The sequence below is a fragment of the Condylura cristata genome, unplaced genomic scaffold (genome assembly GCF_000260355.1).
Source record: "Condylura cristata isolate star-nosed mole 26May11 unplaced genomic scaffold, ConCri1.0 scaffold00004, whole genome shotgun sequence".
Classification (NCBI taxonomy): domain Eukaryota; kingdom Metazoa; phylum Chordata; class Mammalia; order Eulipotyphla; family Talpidae; genus Condylura; species Condylura cristata.
Window position 1 is genome coordinate 70,290,622 of NW_004567105.1, and position 14,519 is coordinate 70,305,140.

Genomic DNA, 14,519 nt, shown 5'->3' on the forward strand with positions numbered 1-14,519 from the left:
TTCAATGGATCCCAGGTAGGCTGTTGACAAATGATTTTAACTAGTGGTCAGGGTGTGTCTGTGCTCAAGTGTGCAAGCTCTTTAGCCCCCAGGAACAAAAAAGGAATCACCTCACTCTCTTTACCTGAAAAATAATCTCTCCACTCCTGAAGTCATGATCTGCTTTTCTTTCCTTCCTTCACACCCTGCAATGCTCTTTGTACCTTCCTGGGTGTGTCAGAATAGCACTGGGCTTGGAATCAAAAGGCTGCCTAGCCAGTAAACAGCTGGGTAAGTAATGACCCCACGTGTAGGGCAGTCCCCAGCCCACCCTGTCCCCAAGGTGTCCCCGGCTGTGTCTAGCATCCACTGCCACTGCAGAGGCACCTTCCTGAGTCTCTCTGCCCTGAGTTATCCTGGTTAGCTTTCTTGACCTTTGAGGACTGAATCAATATTTTCACCCAATTAACTTCATTAGTTCATTTAATTTGAAACTGAGGACAGGCTCACATGCTGGCTGAAACAAGGGCCAACTCTTTATCGCTATTTTGCCCTACTCCAGTCCGCCTGTGATGTGATGCAAAACATCTGTCTGGATAGGCAAAACTCCCATTGGTCTGTGTGAGCTTGTGTGTGTGGCCCTCTGTCTCATCTAGCCAGCAAGTGATGGAATAGTTCAAGGAAGGGCTCTTTTGTTCTGGAACACAATAGGAGAGGTCTGAAAAAGCCCATGTTCTACCAGGTGTTCAACTTAAAAATCTCTGTAATCAATGCTAGTTTGATATAATGGTGTGCAACACTTTTTTTCTCCAAAACTCTGCAAAAATTAATTACCAATTAAACTAAAAATTAAACACTTTTTATCTCTGCACCCCAACCTTAAAAGTATCATTGTTAAAATTATTCTGGGATACTTCAAAGTGGGGGGAAAGTTCAAATAATTTGCAGAGAAGGAAAGATCACAAGTATGTTGGTGAGAGGACTCTGTGGGATTATTCTGAGAACTGTTAGCATTTCCCTAGAAAAATGCTACACAGATATTCAACTGGAAGACTGCTGAAGGAGTTTCTCCAAATTAATAATGCTAATCAGTCTAGAGCAATGTGCAGTGACATGAGGACTGGCCTGCTCTGTCCTTTCTGTCGGCATCTGTCTGCAGAGATTTTATTCATATCTGTTCCCTGAAATAGAACTTTATGGAGAGGAGGCAAATTGGATTGTCCCAACAGATAAATGAATCATTAAATCAGAAGAGAGAAGGAGGAAGGAGGAAAAGCGAGAGATGGAAAGGAGGGTAGAGAGGAGAGGAGGGAGGGAGGGGAGCAGAGAATTTGCAGGAAGTTAGTTTGATGTTGAAGGGACAAACCTTGGTGCTTCTAAAGCATGGACCATTTCTACAGAAGAAATGGGAGCTGCAAAGACTTACTAGATCTTAACTTTCATTTTAAGATATGAAAAATAAACTCTTTTCCATGGCTGATTTTTTCCTAAATAATCCAGTCAGCTACTACCTCACCCAAAACAAGCCTCTCTTCAGCCCCACCTAGTGGTCCTGCTTTCAAACCACATGCTAAAGGAGTGCTATGAAAAATTGCAGAAAAATCCATTTATAGCACTAGGTTTGGGGCACACAATTAACAGAAAAGATTTTTCTAGAAACTGATTAGAACACATATCTGTCTAGAATCAGGAGTGGGGTCCCTCTCTCCTCCAACCCACACACTTTCCTCCCTGCCCGTTTTCCCTTTTGCCACAAATTGTGATAGAATTTATTTCAAAGCTGACAACGGAGCTAAAAGCCTAGATGACACCCTAGACACCTCCTCGAGGGAAGGTGGTGCCGGCTGAACAGACATGAATTCTTAGCACAGCAGGGACAAGTCTGTCATACCCAGGCTGTGAAAAGCCTTCTGAATTTCCACGATGGAGAGAAGCAAATCGGCTGAACAGAGAAGTAATTTGGACTTTGAGAGCAGAAGGTACTTTCCAGCTCTGAGACCCAGAATCCCAGAATGCCCAGACAGCTCCCAGGCAGGGAGCAGAGCTTGTGGATTGGGGGGTGGGGGAGAGGCAGGGTGTGTTGGGGTTCTGTAGCATCTGGTTGGTTAACCTCTTTACCCAAAGGGTCTGTACTACAGGTAGGAGAAAGGGTAGGAAAGGTTCATGGAGAGCTTGAGAGGCGCCCGGACCTCCGGAGCATCTCAGATTTCCAAGGACATCTCGAGACTGTGGCTGAAAAGACTGAGGCTCTGGCTGAAAAGCCTTGAATGCCCCCTGGGTGCCCAAGCCCTGCTCCCAGCAAAGCTGACCCTTCCCTTCCCAGGCCAGCCTCCCTGGTTCTGCACAAGCAGCAGTCTGGCTATGGGAAGGGGGTTGGCACAGCAGTGAGCTGACAAATAGTATTTTTTAATTAAATAGTATATTTTGAAATCTGCTTCACACGCTAAAGACACAGATGGTGAGGCGTCCGTGACTTGGGAGACAGCTGTGCTGAAGAGAGAGCAGGTGGGGATGGCGGTTGATCCTCACACCACGTTCTGGCACATTTCCTCACGCAGTGCCACCCCACCTGGCCGCCCCTTCCTCCCCTTGGGCTGTGGACCTCACCGGCACACTCCGGTCTGCCCAGACCATGCCAGAGCCCCTTGGTGGTCCCCATCTGGGGTAGCTTCCAACTAAGGACATTGCGTAAAACTTTTTACCGTTTCCACCAAGGATACACATATCTTGTCTTTCCTTTTTTTATGTTGCTTGTTATTATTCTTTAGGATCATCTTCATTCTTGTGAATTTGTTTTTAGAAGACAAATAAAAGGAGAGCGGACGCAGCATGTTTTATAGTGAAACCCGGGTCAAACGCGCAAGCATACCTGCAGCCCCCAGATTCTGGGACCACTGAAGCGATCATTCTCTCTTCCTGGCAGCCTCAAGTTGACCTAGGGGCAGTGGTTTTCAAAGTGGGGCCCCTGTCCCTGAAACCACAGCATCAACATCATCTGGGTACCTCTTCAGATCCCACCTGAGACCCACTGCACTGGAAGAGAAACTCAGGAGTGGGGCCGCCTGTTGTGTTTTAACTAGCCCTCAGGTGATTCTAATGGGCTCTCAAGTTTGAAAACCAGTGCCTAAGTATCCAAAGCAAGTTTATTCACAGGTTGATGATGTCCTGAGATGACCTAGTCCAGAAGTCTGGATGTAAAAGAATCCATTTCCTGTTACAAAACTAACATATTATTTGCTAACCCAGTTCCCTAGTGTCTTGGGAACTCTGCTTCCTGGGTAGGCTCGGATTTGTGCAACTCACAGATAAGGGTCAGAGCTGGACCTGTGTCTGGGTAATGCCATCTTTTAACTCCGACCACAATGCCTTCTTCCAGCCTCTCCACCAGCAGGTTCTGTGCTCAGACAGAACAATGCTCAGCTTTGGCTCGTGGCTCCGTGGGAGTTGACCGGTGCAGTAGTGAAAACAGCCTTGGAAACAAATCCTTGTAATGCAAACTGATTAGTGTTGTAGAGAGCCCGGAGCCAAACGCCTGGGCACATAATGTAGCCCTAGGGAACACAAGGACATAATTTTCCCTTCATCTCTCTAGCCCTGGCAGAGACCTAACAGCCCCAATAGGGAAAAGGCAAGAAAATATAGCATCCTCTTATATTAATCTGCCCTATTCCTTCCTGTGATACAAAAGCTACAATGCCCAGGGCCCTCCCTGGACCCATGGGAGCAGTTAGGGACAGGTCTCCCCGGCTGTCCCCTTGTTATAGGGCACCCCAGTGTGAACTGGGCAGCCTGTCTGTGGGGCCTCACTCACACACTTAAAATTTAGTTATACGGCAGGCACACGCAAAAGGGTCAATAATGGGTTTATTTACAAAAAGGGAAAGGAAAAGGAACAACCCAGAGAAAGAGAGAGATACAAGGTAACTAGAATATCTTACCCGCTTGGCTGACTTGGAGCTCTGGTAACAAACTAACTGCTAGTACATGGTCCCAAGAGCAGTTGCCCAGCAAGAGAGCACTGTTGGAAAATGGCTCCCTATTTATGCCCCAAAGTCCCAGAATGCCTGCTTAGCTCCGCCCTTGGGTCCCCACAGCTCTCTCCCTGGTACTGCTGGGAGTTGTAATTTCCAGTCACTGGAGTAGGGGGTAGAGTCCAGAAAGCTGGAATAGGGGGTGGAGTCCACAAAACTCTGCAGAGTTCCTTTAGGTGATCCTTCCCCTTAACACCTTCAGTGCAATCGGACTCTCTCTGAAGCGCCAGGTAGTGATACACATGCACATGTGTTTGTGTATGCAAGCATGTGGTGTTTGTGTGTGTGTGCTTGTATGTGTGTGTATGTGGACATGATGGTGGGCATCTCTACGAAGGAAAGAAAAGCTGACCTATTCTTTTCATAACCTTAATTTCTTTTTTTTTAAAGATTTATTTATTCATACAGAACTGGGGTACAGGCCAGAGATGTGGAGGGTGATAGGATTCACCAGAGACAGAGTGGGGAGCAGAACAGGCAGATCAACGAAGTATACTGCTGAGGGGAGCAGCGGGCGGGTCAGGAGAGTACTGCCACGCCACGTGGTCACCTCCGGGGCAGGTGGGGACAGGCGGGGATCGAACTCATGCGGAAGTGGCTTTAGCTTCTTAATGCTGTGTTTAACCTGCTGCGCCACCAGGGAGGGCCATCATAACCTTAATTTCTAAGAGGCAACAATCGAACTAAATGTCTAGGAACCTATGACTGAAGTCATTTCAAGCTTACCCCCTCAATGGCATGTCTCAAGTAAGTATTCATCACCACTACCATGGCAATACGACAAGCATGAAGGAGCCCTACTTTCTGAACCTCAGCAGAGAGGGCCACCCGCTACCACACTGACCTCTGCTGAAAAACAAGGGGAGCTTTTCTGTCTGCATCGACACCCATGCAGGCTCCTTTCCATAGATGCCCTCCAACCACTGTCCATGGAGCTCCTGCAGGGAGCGCTGGTCCAAGTGTTGGGACTGACCCTGGCTATTCCGGGTGCCACCACGTATGCACGAGGTCCTTTCTCTCTCTCTGGCATTATTTTCTGGGCATGAAACCCCATCGCAATTCTCAGTCCCCTTACATAGCTAAACCAAGATTGACTAAGACTGCACAGTTATAAAGGAGGTGGTGTCTTTGGGCTGGGGGTGCAGGGAGGGTTGTACCAGAGCTGCAGAGAGAGCTTGCTCTCAGGGGCCAGGGGGTCAGGCTGGATAGGGAGGAAACCAAAGACTCCACATTGGGAAATTGAATGTGATGAAATGAGAAAATTTCAAAAGAACCCATTGGGAAATTGAATGTGATGAAATGAGAAAATAATGCCCTGGGAATTCACCAACACTACCCCACTTTCACCAGTTGCGTACATCAGGGGTCTGGGGCTCAGAGCCCAGGCAAAGCCAAAAGCTCAGAGCTGGAAGGAGCAGAACTCTGTGTCCTAAGTTTCTACAGAGTCCCCCTAAAGAGTCCCTTTTCCTGTTACCCTCGGTGGAACAGGAAGAAGACGGCGCTCCTAAGCCTGCTCCTTGTAAAGAGTAGTAGTCAGCACCTGAGCAGGTGGAGAGATGCTGAGGAGCCCGTGGGCTAAAGAACCAGTGTGCAAAGTCTGACGGCGAGCTGAGCACTGACAACCCTCACTGCTCTCAACCCTGCTCAAAGAGCAAAGACATTTTAGTATTGTGGTTTACCCATGGCCGCCTGACTCAACAGAGCTGAGCGGGGCCCCAGTTCTCCTTTTCCAAAACTGCAATGAGCAACGCTTCCCCCAGGTTCTGATTCCATCTGCATCTCCAGTTCCCCGCCCCCCCCTCTCTGATTTCCTCCTTCTTTTCCCTTTGCCTCCTCATTTTGTTTCTTCCCACCTTTTCCTTTTCTTCTCCATCTCCTTTCTCTTCTCCCCTCTCCCTCTCTTTCTGCCCCCCACATCTATTCAACCCCACATCTGTGTCCCGTTCCCTCTCTCTGACCACTCTACCCCCACGACTCCTCTCCTACCCCTCCCATTCATCCACCAGATCAAGAGCTAAAATGATAAGTCACAACAACCCCCACGATCAGGCTGGAGAGCTGGAGCACCTCATCTTTGCACATAATCCCCCATCAGCCTGGACCTGGTAGCTTACAGCTGCCTGATGAAGCACCAAGGAAGATTTTGTCTAGAGAGGGTTTTATCGTGTTTGCTGAAGGGGTAGTTGCATATTGTCTCCATGCCAAAATGAAGCAAAGCTTTGGGGAAAGGGAAGTAGAAAATAAAACTCCAGCCAGCCCTTCTTAGTATTGTTCTGTCTGCCAGCAACTTGATGTTCTTTCATGTGGGAGGAGAGTGAGGCAAATGCCGCCCTGGGCACTGGCCCAGACTTCCTCCCAGCCAACACACCCCTCAGCAGGGTGAGGGCTTTGAACAGGAGACAGCGCAACAATGGGGAAACTGGGCCTGGAGACTCAGACCCAGACGCAGAGGCTACAAAATGACTTCTACCCACAGGAGTAGTGTTATTCAGCATAAAGAGGACAGGAGAAGCTGAAGGCTTTATAAAGGTAGCTTAGCAAAAGGGGAGGAGTGCACCAGGGACAAATTTTATCTATTTCTGCAGCCCACAGCTTTAGGAATTCCCTGGGCAAAAGCAAGACAGATGATATTAACATTTGCAATTCCATTTCACAAGATAGAACAGAATCAAGGTCTGGAAGCAACTGCATATTTGTCTCACCCTTCTCTTTCAGATGAAGGAACTGAGGTCCAGCAAATGCAGGTTGATTTCCTCTTTTGTCCCCCCTGAAACAAGACCGAATGGCACCCCTCTGGCCCTCCTGCTGCCTTCTAACACCCCCCACATCTGCTTTGCAAACAGTGAGCAGTGCCTCCTGCCCCTGAAAGTTTCATCAAAGGAAACTGGCGCTCAGTCCCATCGGGTGAGGAGGCCGCTGCACACAGCTGTGTCCGAGACCCCTAGAGGCAGCAGGTACAGGCAACTTGAAAATCCAGCTTCTTTCTTAAGTTTAGCAGGACAGTGAGGCTATCTCCCCTCAGTTCCAAAGCACCACTTGTCTCCAAATATACTCTCAGATTATGTTCCCTAATTCCCATTTATCAGGTGACTAGCTGTGGGGGTACCCTCCCCCCCCAATCTCTCCTTTAACTATTCCTACTATGTTCTGGTATCTCAATAGCGCTCCTTGACACAGAGCCTGAGTCAAGAATTCTGGTGTACGTGCTGTGTTTCAGAAAAAACAGATGAACAGCAACAGATTAGGCAGAGGGAGGAGCCAGGCAAGGTTGGGGTCTCAGGCCCGTCTAGCCTTGGCCTCAGGGGGCTCTGGAGATCAACTGGAATGCAGAGTAGGCCTCACCTTCAGGGCAGCCTTTGGTGCCCCAGTACCACTGACTTTGGGTTCTCCCACCATGGGGCATCGATACCTACCAGAGCAGACAGCACCTCAAGTGAGGAGGATTCTCGAGAGAAGCAGCATATTGTGAACTCTCAGCAGCCTGCACTCTCAGCAGCGGGAGGTGGGTATCCCTGCTGGTAGATGGGAAGTAGACAAGGCACAGAATCGAGGGCCTTTGACAAACCTGGAGTTTGAGAGTTCAGATGGCTTTCGATGTGTCCTCCCTTCCCAATGCCCTCTCCCATACCCCTAAAGTCAAGCAGACTCAGAAGCCATTCCTGTGCTCACTAGGCCTTGCCTTGTTCTCCCCAGGCTTCCCTAGCACAAAGCCCACCTTTTCGCACCTGGATGGTTCATCCATGACAGCACCAGTCTTGTGATTCCCAGCTACCACAAGCAGCTAAGTAATTAGAGCTGGTCACTGCTTAAAGCTCTTCAAAGGATTCTAGTGACCTCAGGATAGAGTCCAAACTCCTTAATGGGGCAAACGAGACCACCTGCTGCTAGCCCTCCAGCAACATCTCATCCAAGCCCTCCCCATTCTGGCCTCCAATCATATTTCTTGATATATTTGCTTTCCACAATAAACATTCCTCAGTATTCTTAAGTTGTGTGCCTTTAGTGTCCCAGTGCTTAGAAAGTTCTCATGTGCCTTCTCTGCCTACCCACTACTTGTCCATTCTGCCAGGTTGTGTTTAAATACTTCCTCCTACCTAAAGCCTTTGCTCACCTCACAAGTCACCACTTTACCTTGGGCAAGCCTCTGTATTACAACTGCCAGGTGTGCACACATAACTCTAGAATCTGTCCATATCCCTCACACCACCATGAAGATTTCTGAAGGTTTAAACCATGTTGCACACATATACATACACACACACACAAATCCCCTTCAAGTTTTATGCCTAATATATAGTAGGCAGATAGATCTTCCTTGAAGAAATGAGTAAGTGAAATGTTTGTGCAACTCTCTCCAAGGACCTGAATATTTTCTCTCTCTGTCCTTTCACCAATCCTGAGAAGTGAGGGAATAAATCTTCTGGGAGGTTAGGTTCTCTCTCAAACATCTCATATCCGAGTGGTTTTCTAATTTCGTGTTAATGGTACTATTCATAATCATTCCTGTCTGTAAATCACTGCGTATATGTCCCAAGGCCTTGAAACATTATTTTTCCCTTCTGTCCAAATACTGTGTATTACTGGGCCATAGCCCAGCAGTCACCCAACCAGAAGAGAGCCCTCACTAGATATTAAATATATGCATCTATTTTTATTCTTCAGATAGAGAAGATTCAAGTTATGTTACAGTATTGATACAGAAAACAAACATCTCTGTAGTTATTAGAGAAATGTGCCTTGGAAAAGTATTTACAAAATGAGTAGTCTCAGTTCTTTTTGAAACAGTTATGCTCTTCTGCAGGGTGGAAACATCATCAGTGTTTGCCAATACCCACCTTTCCTTGGCTGCATGGATAGTTCTGGCCAATGAAAGGGAATGAGAAGAGAAGGACATTAGTTCAGAGCTGAAATGAGGAAAGTTTCAACATAATTCTGCAGTCTCCCTCCTGGTGATTTAGGAAACTTTGTGTGAAGGGAAGCCTGATTCACTGGGTTAGCCCTGAAGGACCGCTGGCATGAAGAGTCACCTAGACTTTCCAAGAATGGTAAGTTTTCCTTGCATTAGTCACTGAGAACTGGGTGGTATTTGTTCCAGCTGCACTGCCTATACCACCGAACTACTATAAGACTGGAACAGGGAACACCCCACATTATATGTGGACAAGCACCGCTTTGCGCCCCAGAGTATTTGACTCCAGCAAGGTCTAAATCTGAGACTTCCAGACTGGCTTGTGTCCTAACAAATGTTCCTGGTTGTAAAATAAGAAGCCCAACACTAAAAGATACAAATCTTGGCATCCAGATGCAACCTCAGTCAAGCTTGGCAGAGAAAATGAGCTTTTACTCAGGTGAGGGATCAATGTGGTATGTGCTGGGACATGAACTACCAATACCTCCCAAGGGGAGCAGTCATTCATCCACTGGAATGGAAAGGATATGTTGATGTGGCCAATTTGCATCCATCTTCTTGAGTCTGCATGAAAGTTTGCCAAGCCTCCTCAATATAAAGATAAACTAAAGGGTTGGAAAGACCAAATTCTTGTAATCTGTGAACTTGAGACACCCCCTTCACTGTGCTTCTGCTGGCCACTTGCACATCCCTCTTAGGTCTTAGAAGTTTCTGAAATGAACCAGAATCCAAAGCCCCCCAAACAGCAGTTCAAGCTCTCAAGAAATGAAAGAGAAAAACTGTTCTCCATGGGATCTGAGAACCCCAGATCATGCCTTACTTCTCCACGATGTTGAAGCACAACAGCTCTGAGTTTGGCCAGAAGAAAACCAGCTCTGGGCCCTCCCTGGTGGTGCAGCAGGTTAAAGTACAGCACTAAGAAGCTAAAGTCACTTCAGCATGACTTCAATCCTCACCCCAGACAGAGGTGATCCACATGGCACAGTAGACCTCTCCTGATCCTCCCGCTGCTCCCCTCAGCAAAGTACTTTGTTCATCTGCCTGTTCTGCTTCCCACTCCATCTCTGGTGAGTCCTCTCACCACCCCTGCACTTCTGGCCTGTACCCCAGTTCTGTATGCATAAATGAATAAATAAATCTTAAAAGAAAGAAAGAAAAGAAAACCATCTCTGGAAAGTATGATCCCTTCAAGGAACTTTTTTATTACAGCTGTAGTCTGGGTACTGAGAATTCAGCAGTGACCAAGACATAACTGTTGACATGGAGCTTACATTCTGAGGTTGGCAAGACACATAAAATAAACAAACAAATGCTCATATCAGATAATGCCAGATTATGCTAAATGTCACAAAGAATGTAAATGGCAGTATGATAAAGATCAAATTGTGTTAGGGCTACTGATTTGGATTAAGTGGTCAGAAAAAGCCTCTTGAACTGGGCAATTTTGGATTTGAACCTGAAATATAATAAAATCATTAACAGTGATGGAGAGTTTAATATGTGCCAAGAAATATCCAAAGCACTTGATGTGTATGAATTATTTTAATCCTCTCAATAACTCTGGGTATTTTCTACTATAATCTCCATGCTACTGATGAAGAAACTGAGGTAGAGAAGCTCTTGGCTGCAAGTTTAGGGTCCCACAGTTAGAAAAAGGGGAAGGCAGTTTTCTAATCCAATGTGACTCTAGAGCCTGTGCTCTTAACTACTGCACTATGCAGTCTTTTAACAAGTGCTAAGGAGAAATAGGCCTGGGCAGGTGTCAGCAAGCACACCAGGACAGAGGTCAAGTAAGCTCAAAATTCCTAAGCTCGGAAAACAGACCTCCTGCCCACAGAGATTTCTGCTGCGATCACTAAGTCATTTCCAAGTCTGGCCAGCCCCAAAACAATCTTTAAAATTAGGGAAATTTCTGAGGCCTCTCACCATTGTGCCTGTTAATCTCCCACAAAATTTTGCACAAATATGGCATCTATTTTACATGATCTTGATTTCAAGTCCAGCTTCATTTTTCTCTGAAATATTAAAGCTACGGTTTCCCCAGATCATCCAGGGCCTTATACAATTTAATTTTATCTTGGCAAAGCTCCTTGCAAGATAAACACAAGCCTACTCAAGGAAGACTTAATTCAATAGCATTCAAATCTGCTGGCAGCTGATCAAGCCAGACCTGTAGAGGCTGACACGCATGGCGCACGGCCCTCAAAAGGATATTTACTGAGCGACCTGTGCTGGACACAGTGGCTGCAGAAATAAGACCAGGGAGCTAATGTGCAGGATCCCAACTTTAAAGATTACAGCTACAATAGCATATTTTGGTGCCTTGCTTGACATGGTGAGAATATCTCCCAAATTACTAAAGAGGTGACAGAATTTTGGAGCTGGAAAATGAGAGAAAATCTGGCATATGCTCTGAACCCCTGATCAGGGAAAACACTCAAGACTATTAAAGTGCTCAGCAACATTTGAAGTTTTGTTGTTTTTTTTTTCCCCTCTCCATTTGGCAAAACACAATTGTTTCAAGTACTGACAGGATGTAAAATACAAAGTAAAGGGAAAACTACAATAAAGTTTATGCCTCACAGCCCAGATGCAGAACTGTAGGAGAGCTGGGAGCTCTCCTCCTTTGCAGAGGCATTGCCAAGTGCTGAGCATGGCAGTGCCCTGGCCAGCACAGGTGAGGCAGTAACTCACTCACTGGGGCAAGATAAAGGCTTCACTGCTGGGCATGGGGTTTGGGGGGGTGGAAGGAGGTGGTTATGCATCTGGTGGCGATCCAGGGGGAGATGTCAGCTGATTTTGCAATCTCAACACAGGTGGGTCCTGTCCAGACAGCAGACCATATGTGAAAGTAAATGATGTTACTGAAAGCCTGGAGTCCTGAGACCACTGGTGTTCAAATCTGAGCCAGCCTCAGAATCGCCTGGAGGACTTACTTGTTCAATCACAGATTGCTGGGCCCTATCCAGAGATTCTGACCCAATAGATCTGGGTGAGGCCCAAGAAAACTCAACTCTCATGTCCCCCATCATACTGATAACTTTGGCCCAGTGATCCCACTTTGAGAACCAATGCTTAATGAAATGGGAGATGGCAGCAATGAAAAGAGATTTCCCAGAGGTACATTAAATATTGGAGACAGGTGGAAGTGGGTGAAAGCAAACTGTGTCCTTGATGGGTTGTCCAAGGTTGGCCAAGTTGGACACTCACCACCAAAGGCCTTTCTCCCCGGAAAAGAAAGAAGTGAACTAACATTGAGAGCACCAGCTCTGGGCAGACACTGCACCAGGAAGAGCCAGTTAAGTCTCACCACAGCCTTAAAAGCTAACTATCATGTTCCCATATCAGATGTAGAAACCCCTGAAAGGCAAACAAAAGGATCAGAATTCAGACCTCTCAAACACTAAAGGACAAAGTTTCCTATGGTATATTTTGGTTTTAGGTACACTCCATTGTGACATTTCATGAAAATTCAGCAACAAAATTCTAAAGAACAATTACTAAAATGTTCAGGAAAGAGGGTCCTACCAGGAGGCAGACTTGTCTTGTCCAAAGGTATACCCAAAGCAGCAGTCTCTTGGGGGTGCTCAGGTTCCTGCGGGCTGCCAAAGTGTTTCTCTACCAGGTCCCAAGAGACTAAAGAGGGTGCCCACCAATAATCTTCAGCTCTTCCATGAAGACCCAGCACCACCACCACCACCTGGTTATAAATCCTACTCAAGGACTCCTCACCTGAATGCTGCAGAATTGAAAAGGATGTGTCCTCATTTGAGTACCCTTCTTATTTTCCCTTGAGCCTGATCAAGTTGTTCTACATTACACATTTGCTTTCAGTAAAAAAACATGTGTTACAGAAGATACATTATAAGTCAAAGAGTGCAGGCTCATCCCAAATGCTGCCTGGGGCAAGAAGGGACTCAGAAACCACCAAGACCCCACTGGGCACCCCTTCTGCTACTTCATCTCCATGGATCTGGCTTACCTGTGAGTACAGCAAAGACACAGGACCCTGAAAGTGATGCTTGAGGACACACGGCCCATGCTCTCCTCTCAGAGAATGTTGCCAGCTTTCTGCCTAAAACATTTCAAAGTTTTGCTGAAACTGGAAGCTGTTGACCAGAATTGTCCCTAAATATGTGGCTCTGGGCAATCTAAGCACATAGAAGTATCCTTCAATCATGACTGGCAAGACCCCAGGTAGCAGGAAAAGTCAGAGACTGACAATTGTCATATTAGCCACGTGAGTAGACATCACAAGTGAGCAAAAGGGAATGGAAAGATTTAGGGGGCCCTGTGTGCACTCAGCTGCTAAGATAACTGCTATGGACAGCCTCAGCCTGTCCTTTCCCAAGCGTATACACAAACTTGTTTCAACCCATTACTCCCCTGTATTAAACAAATATGCCCTCACTTTTGGAAAGACATTTGACAGCAAGAAAAGAAAGCCCTACAATGTTTATAGCTTGGGATTCAGTAATTCCACTCTTGGGAATCTAGCCTGAAGAAATAATCATAATGCATGAAAAAGCTTTATAAACAAAGACATTCATCATAACAGTGAAACAATTAAGATAACATAAATATCCAACTCTAGTGAAAAGTAAAAGTCTGATACTCCAAGCTTTCATTTGCTTTCCTTGCAATGGAATCACTGAAATCAGTTTATCTAAAATGCTCCCACTCATGTATGGGATTAAGGTACTCCTATGTTCTGAAATATGTAGCTAATAAAATTGTTTTCAAAAGCATAATAACACGAAGCAGGCATACAATGTTATAACTTTAGACATTGAGTAGAAGCTCATTTCTACTAGTGTTATGAATCCTGGGTAAATGACAGATTTTACTGAATATAAAGATATATGTGAACTGCTCTACAGAGAGGTAGCAGACTGAAAACATCTCATTTTCCTCTTTTCCCAAAACCTCACTAAATTTATAGTCATGTTTTACCTAATGGCATAATTTCACAAAACATAAATAGGGGAGGGAATAACAAAAAAAAAATTTCAAACTTCAAAGTGAATAGAATATGGGCAAAGAGCAGTTAATTTAGCAAACTGTAGAAATTTGAGTTTTAAAATGGAGGCAAGGAATCCAAGGTGAACTTAAATAACAGCAGGCTGCTCAAAAGTTCGGGTTCTAGGAGCATTAAGTACTTCTCAAAGTAAAATGAAAGAAAGAAAAGTCAAATTGAACAGAATGAATGAAGAACCAGATAGTGCTCCAGATCCCACCCTTATTTCATACATCAGGAAGATTTCCTAACTGAGAAAAAGTCTAGAAGTTTCATTCTGATAAGGTTACAAGCTCCTGGGGGATTTGGTAGGGTGGAGAACCCTAACATAAGTAGTTAAGTTGTATAGAGAGATGAGTACTGAAAATAAAGACCGAATTCCCAATCTCAGCTCTTGGAATACTGCTAGCCTGACTCTCCACCCAGTTCGTGAAGAAGGACATGACTTCAGGGGTTTCAGTCACAAAACCTTCTACTGATGTTCATAGCTTTTAAATCAATCCACTTGTTCACAGTTTCTAAGCTTTTAGCCAACATCTCTTGCCCATGAACATACAACTAGGCTTACCACCCTTCTAGAAAG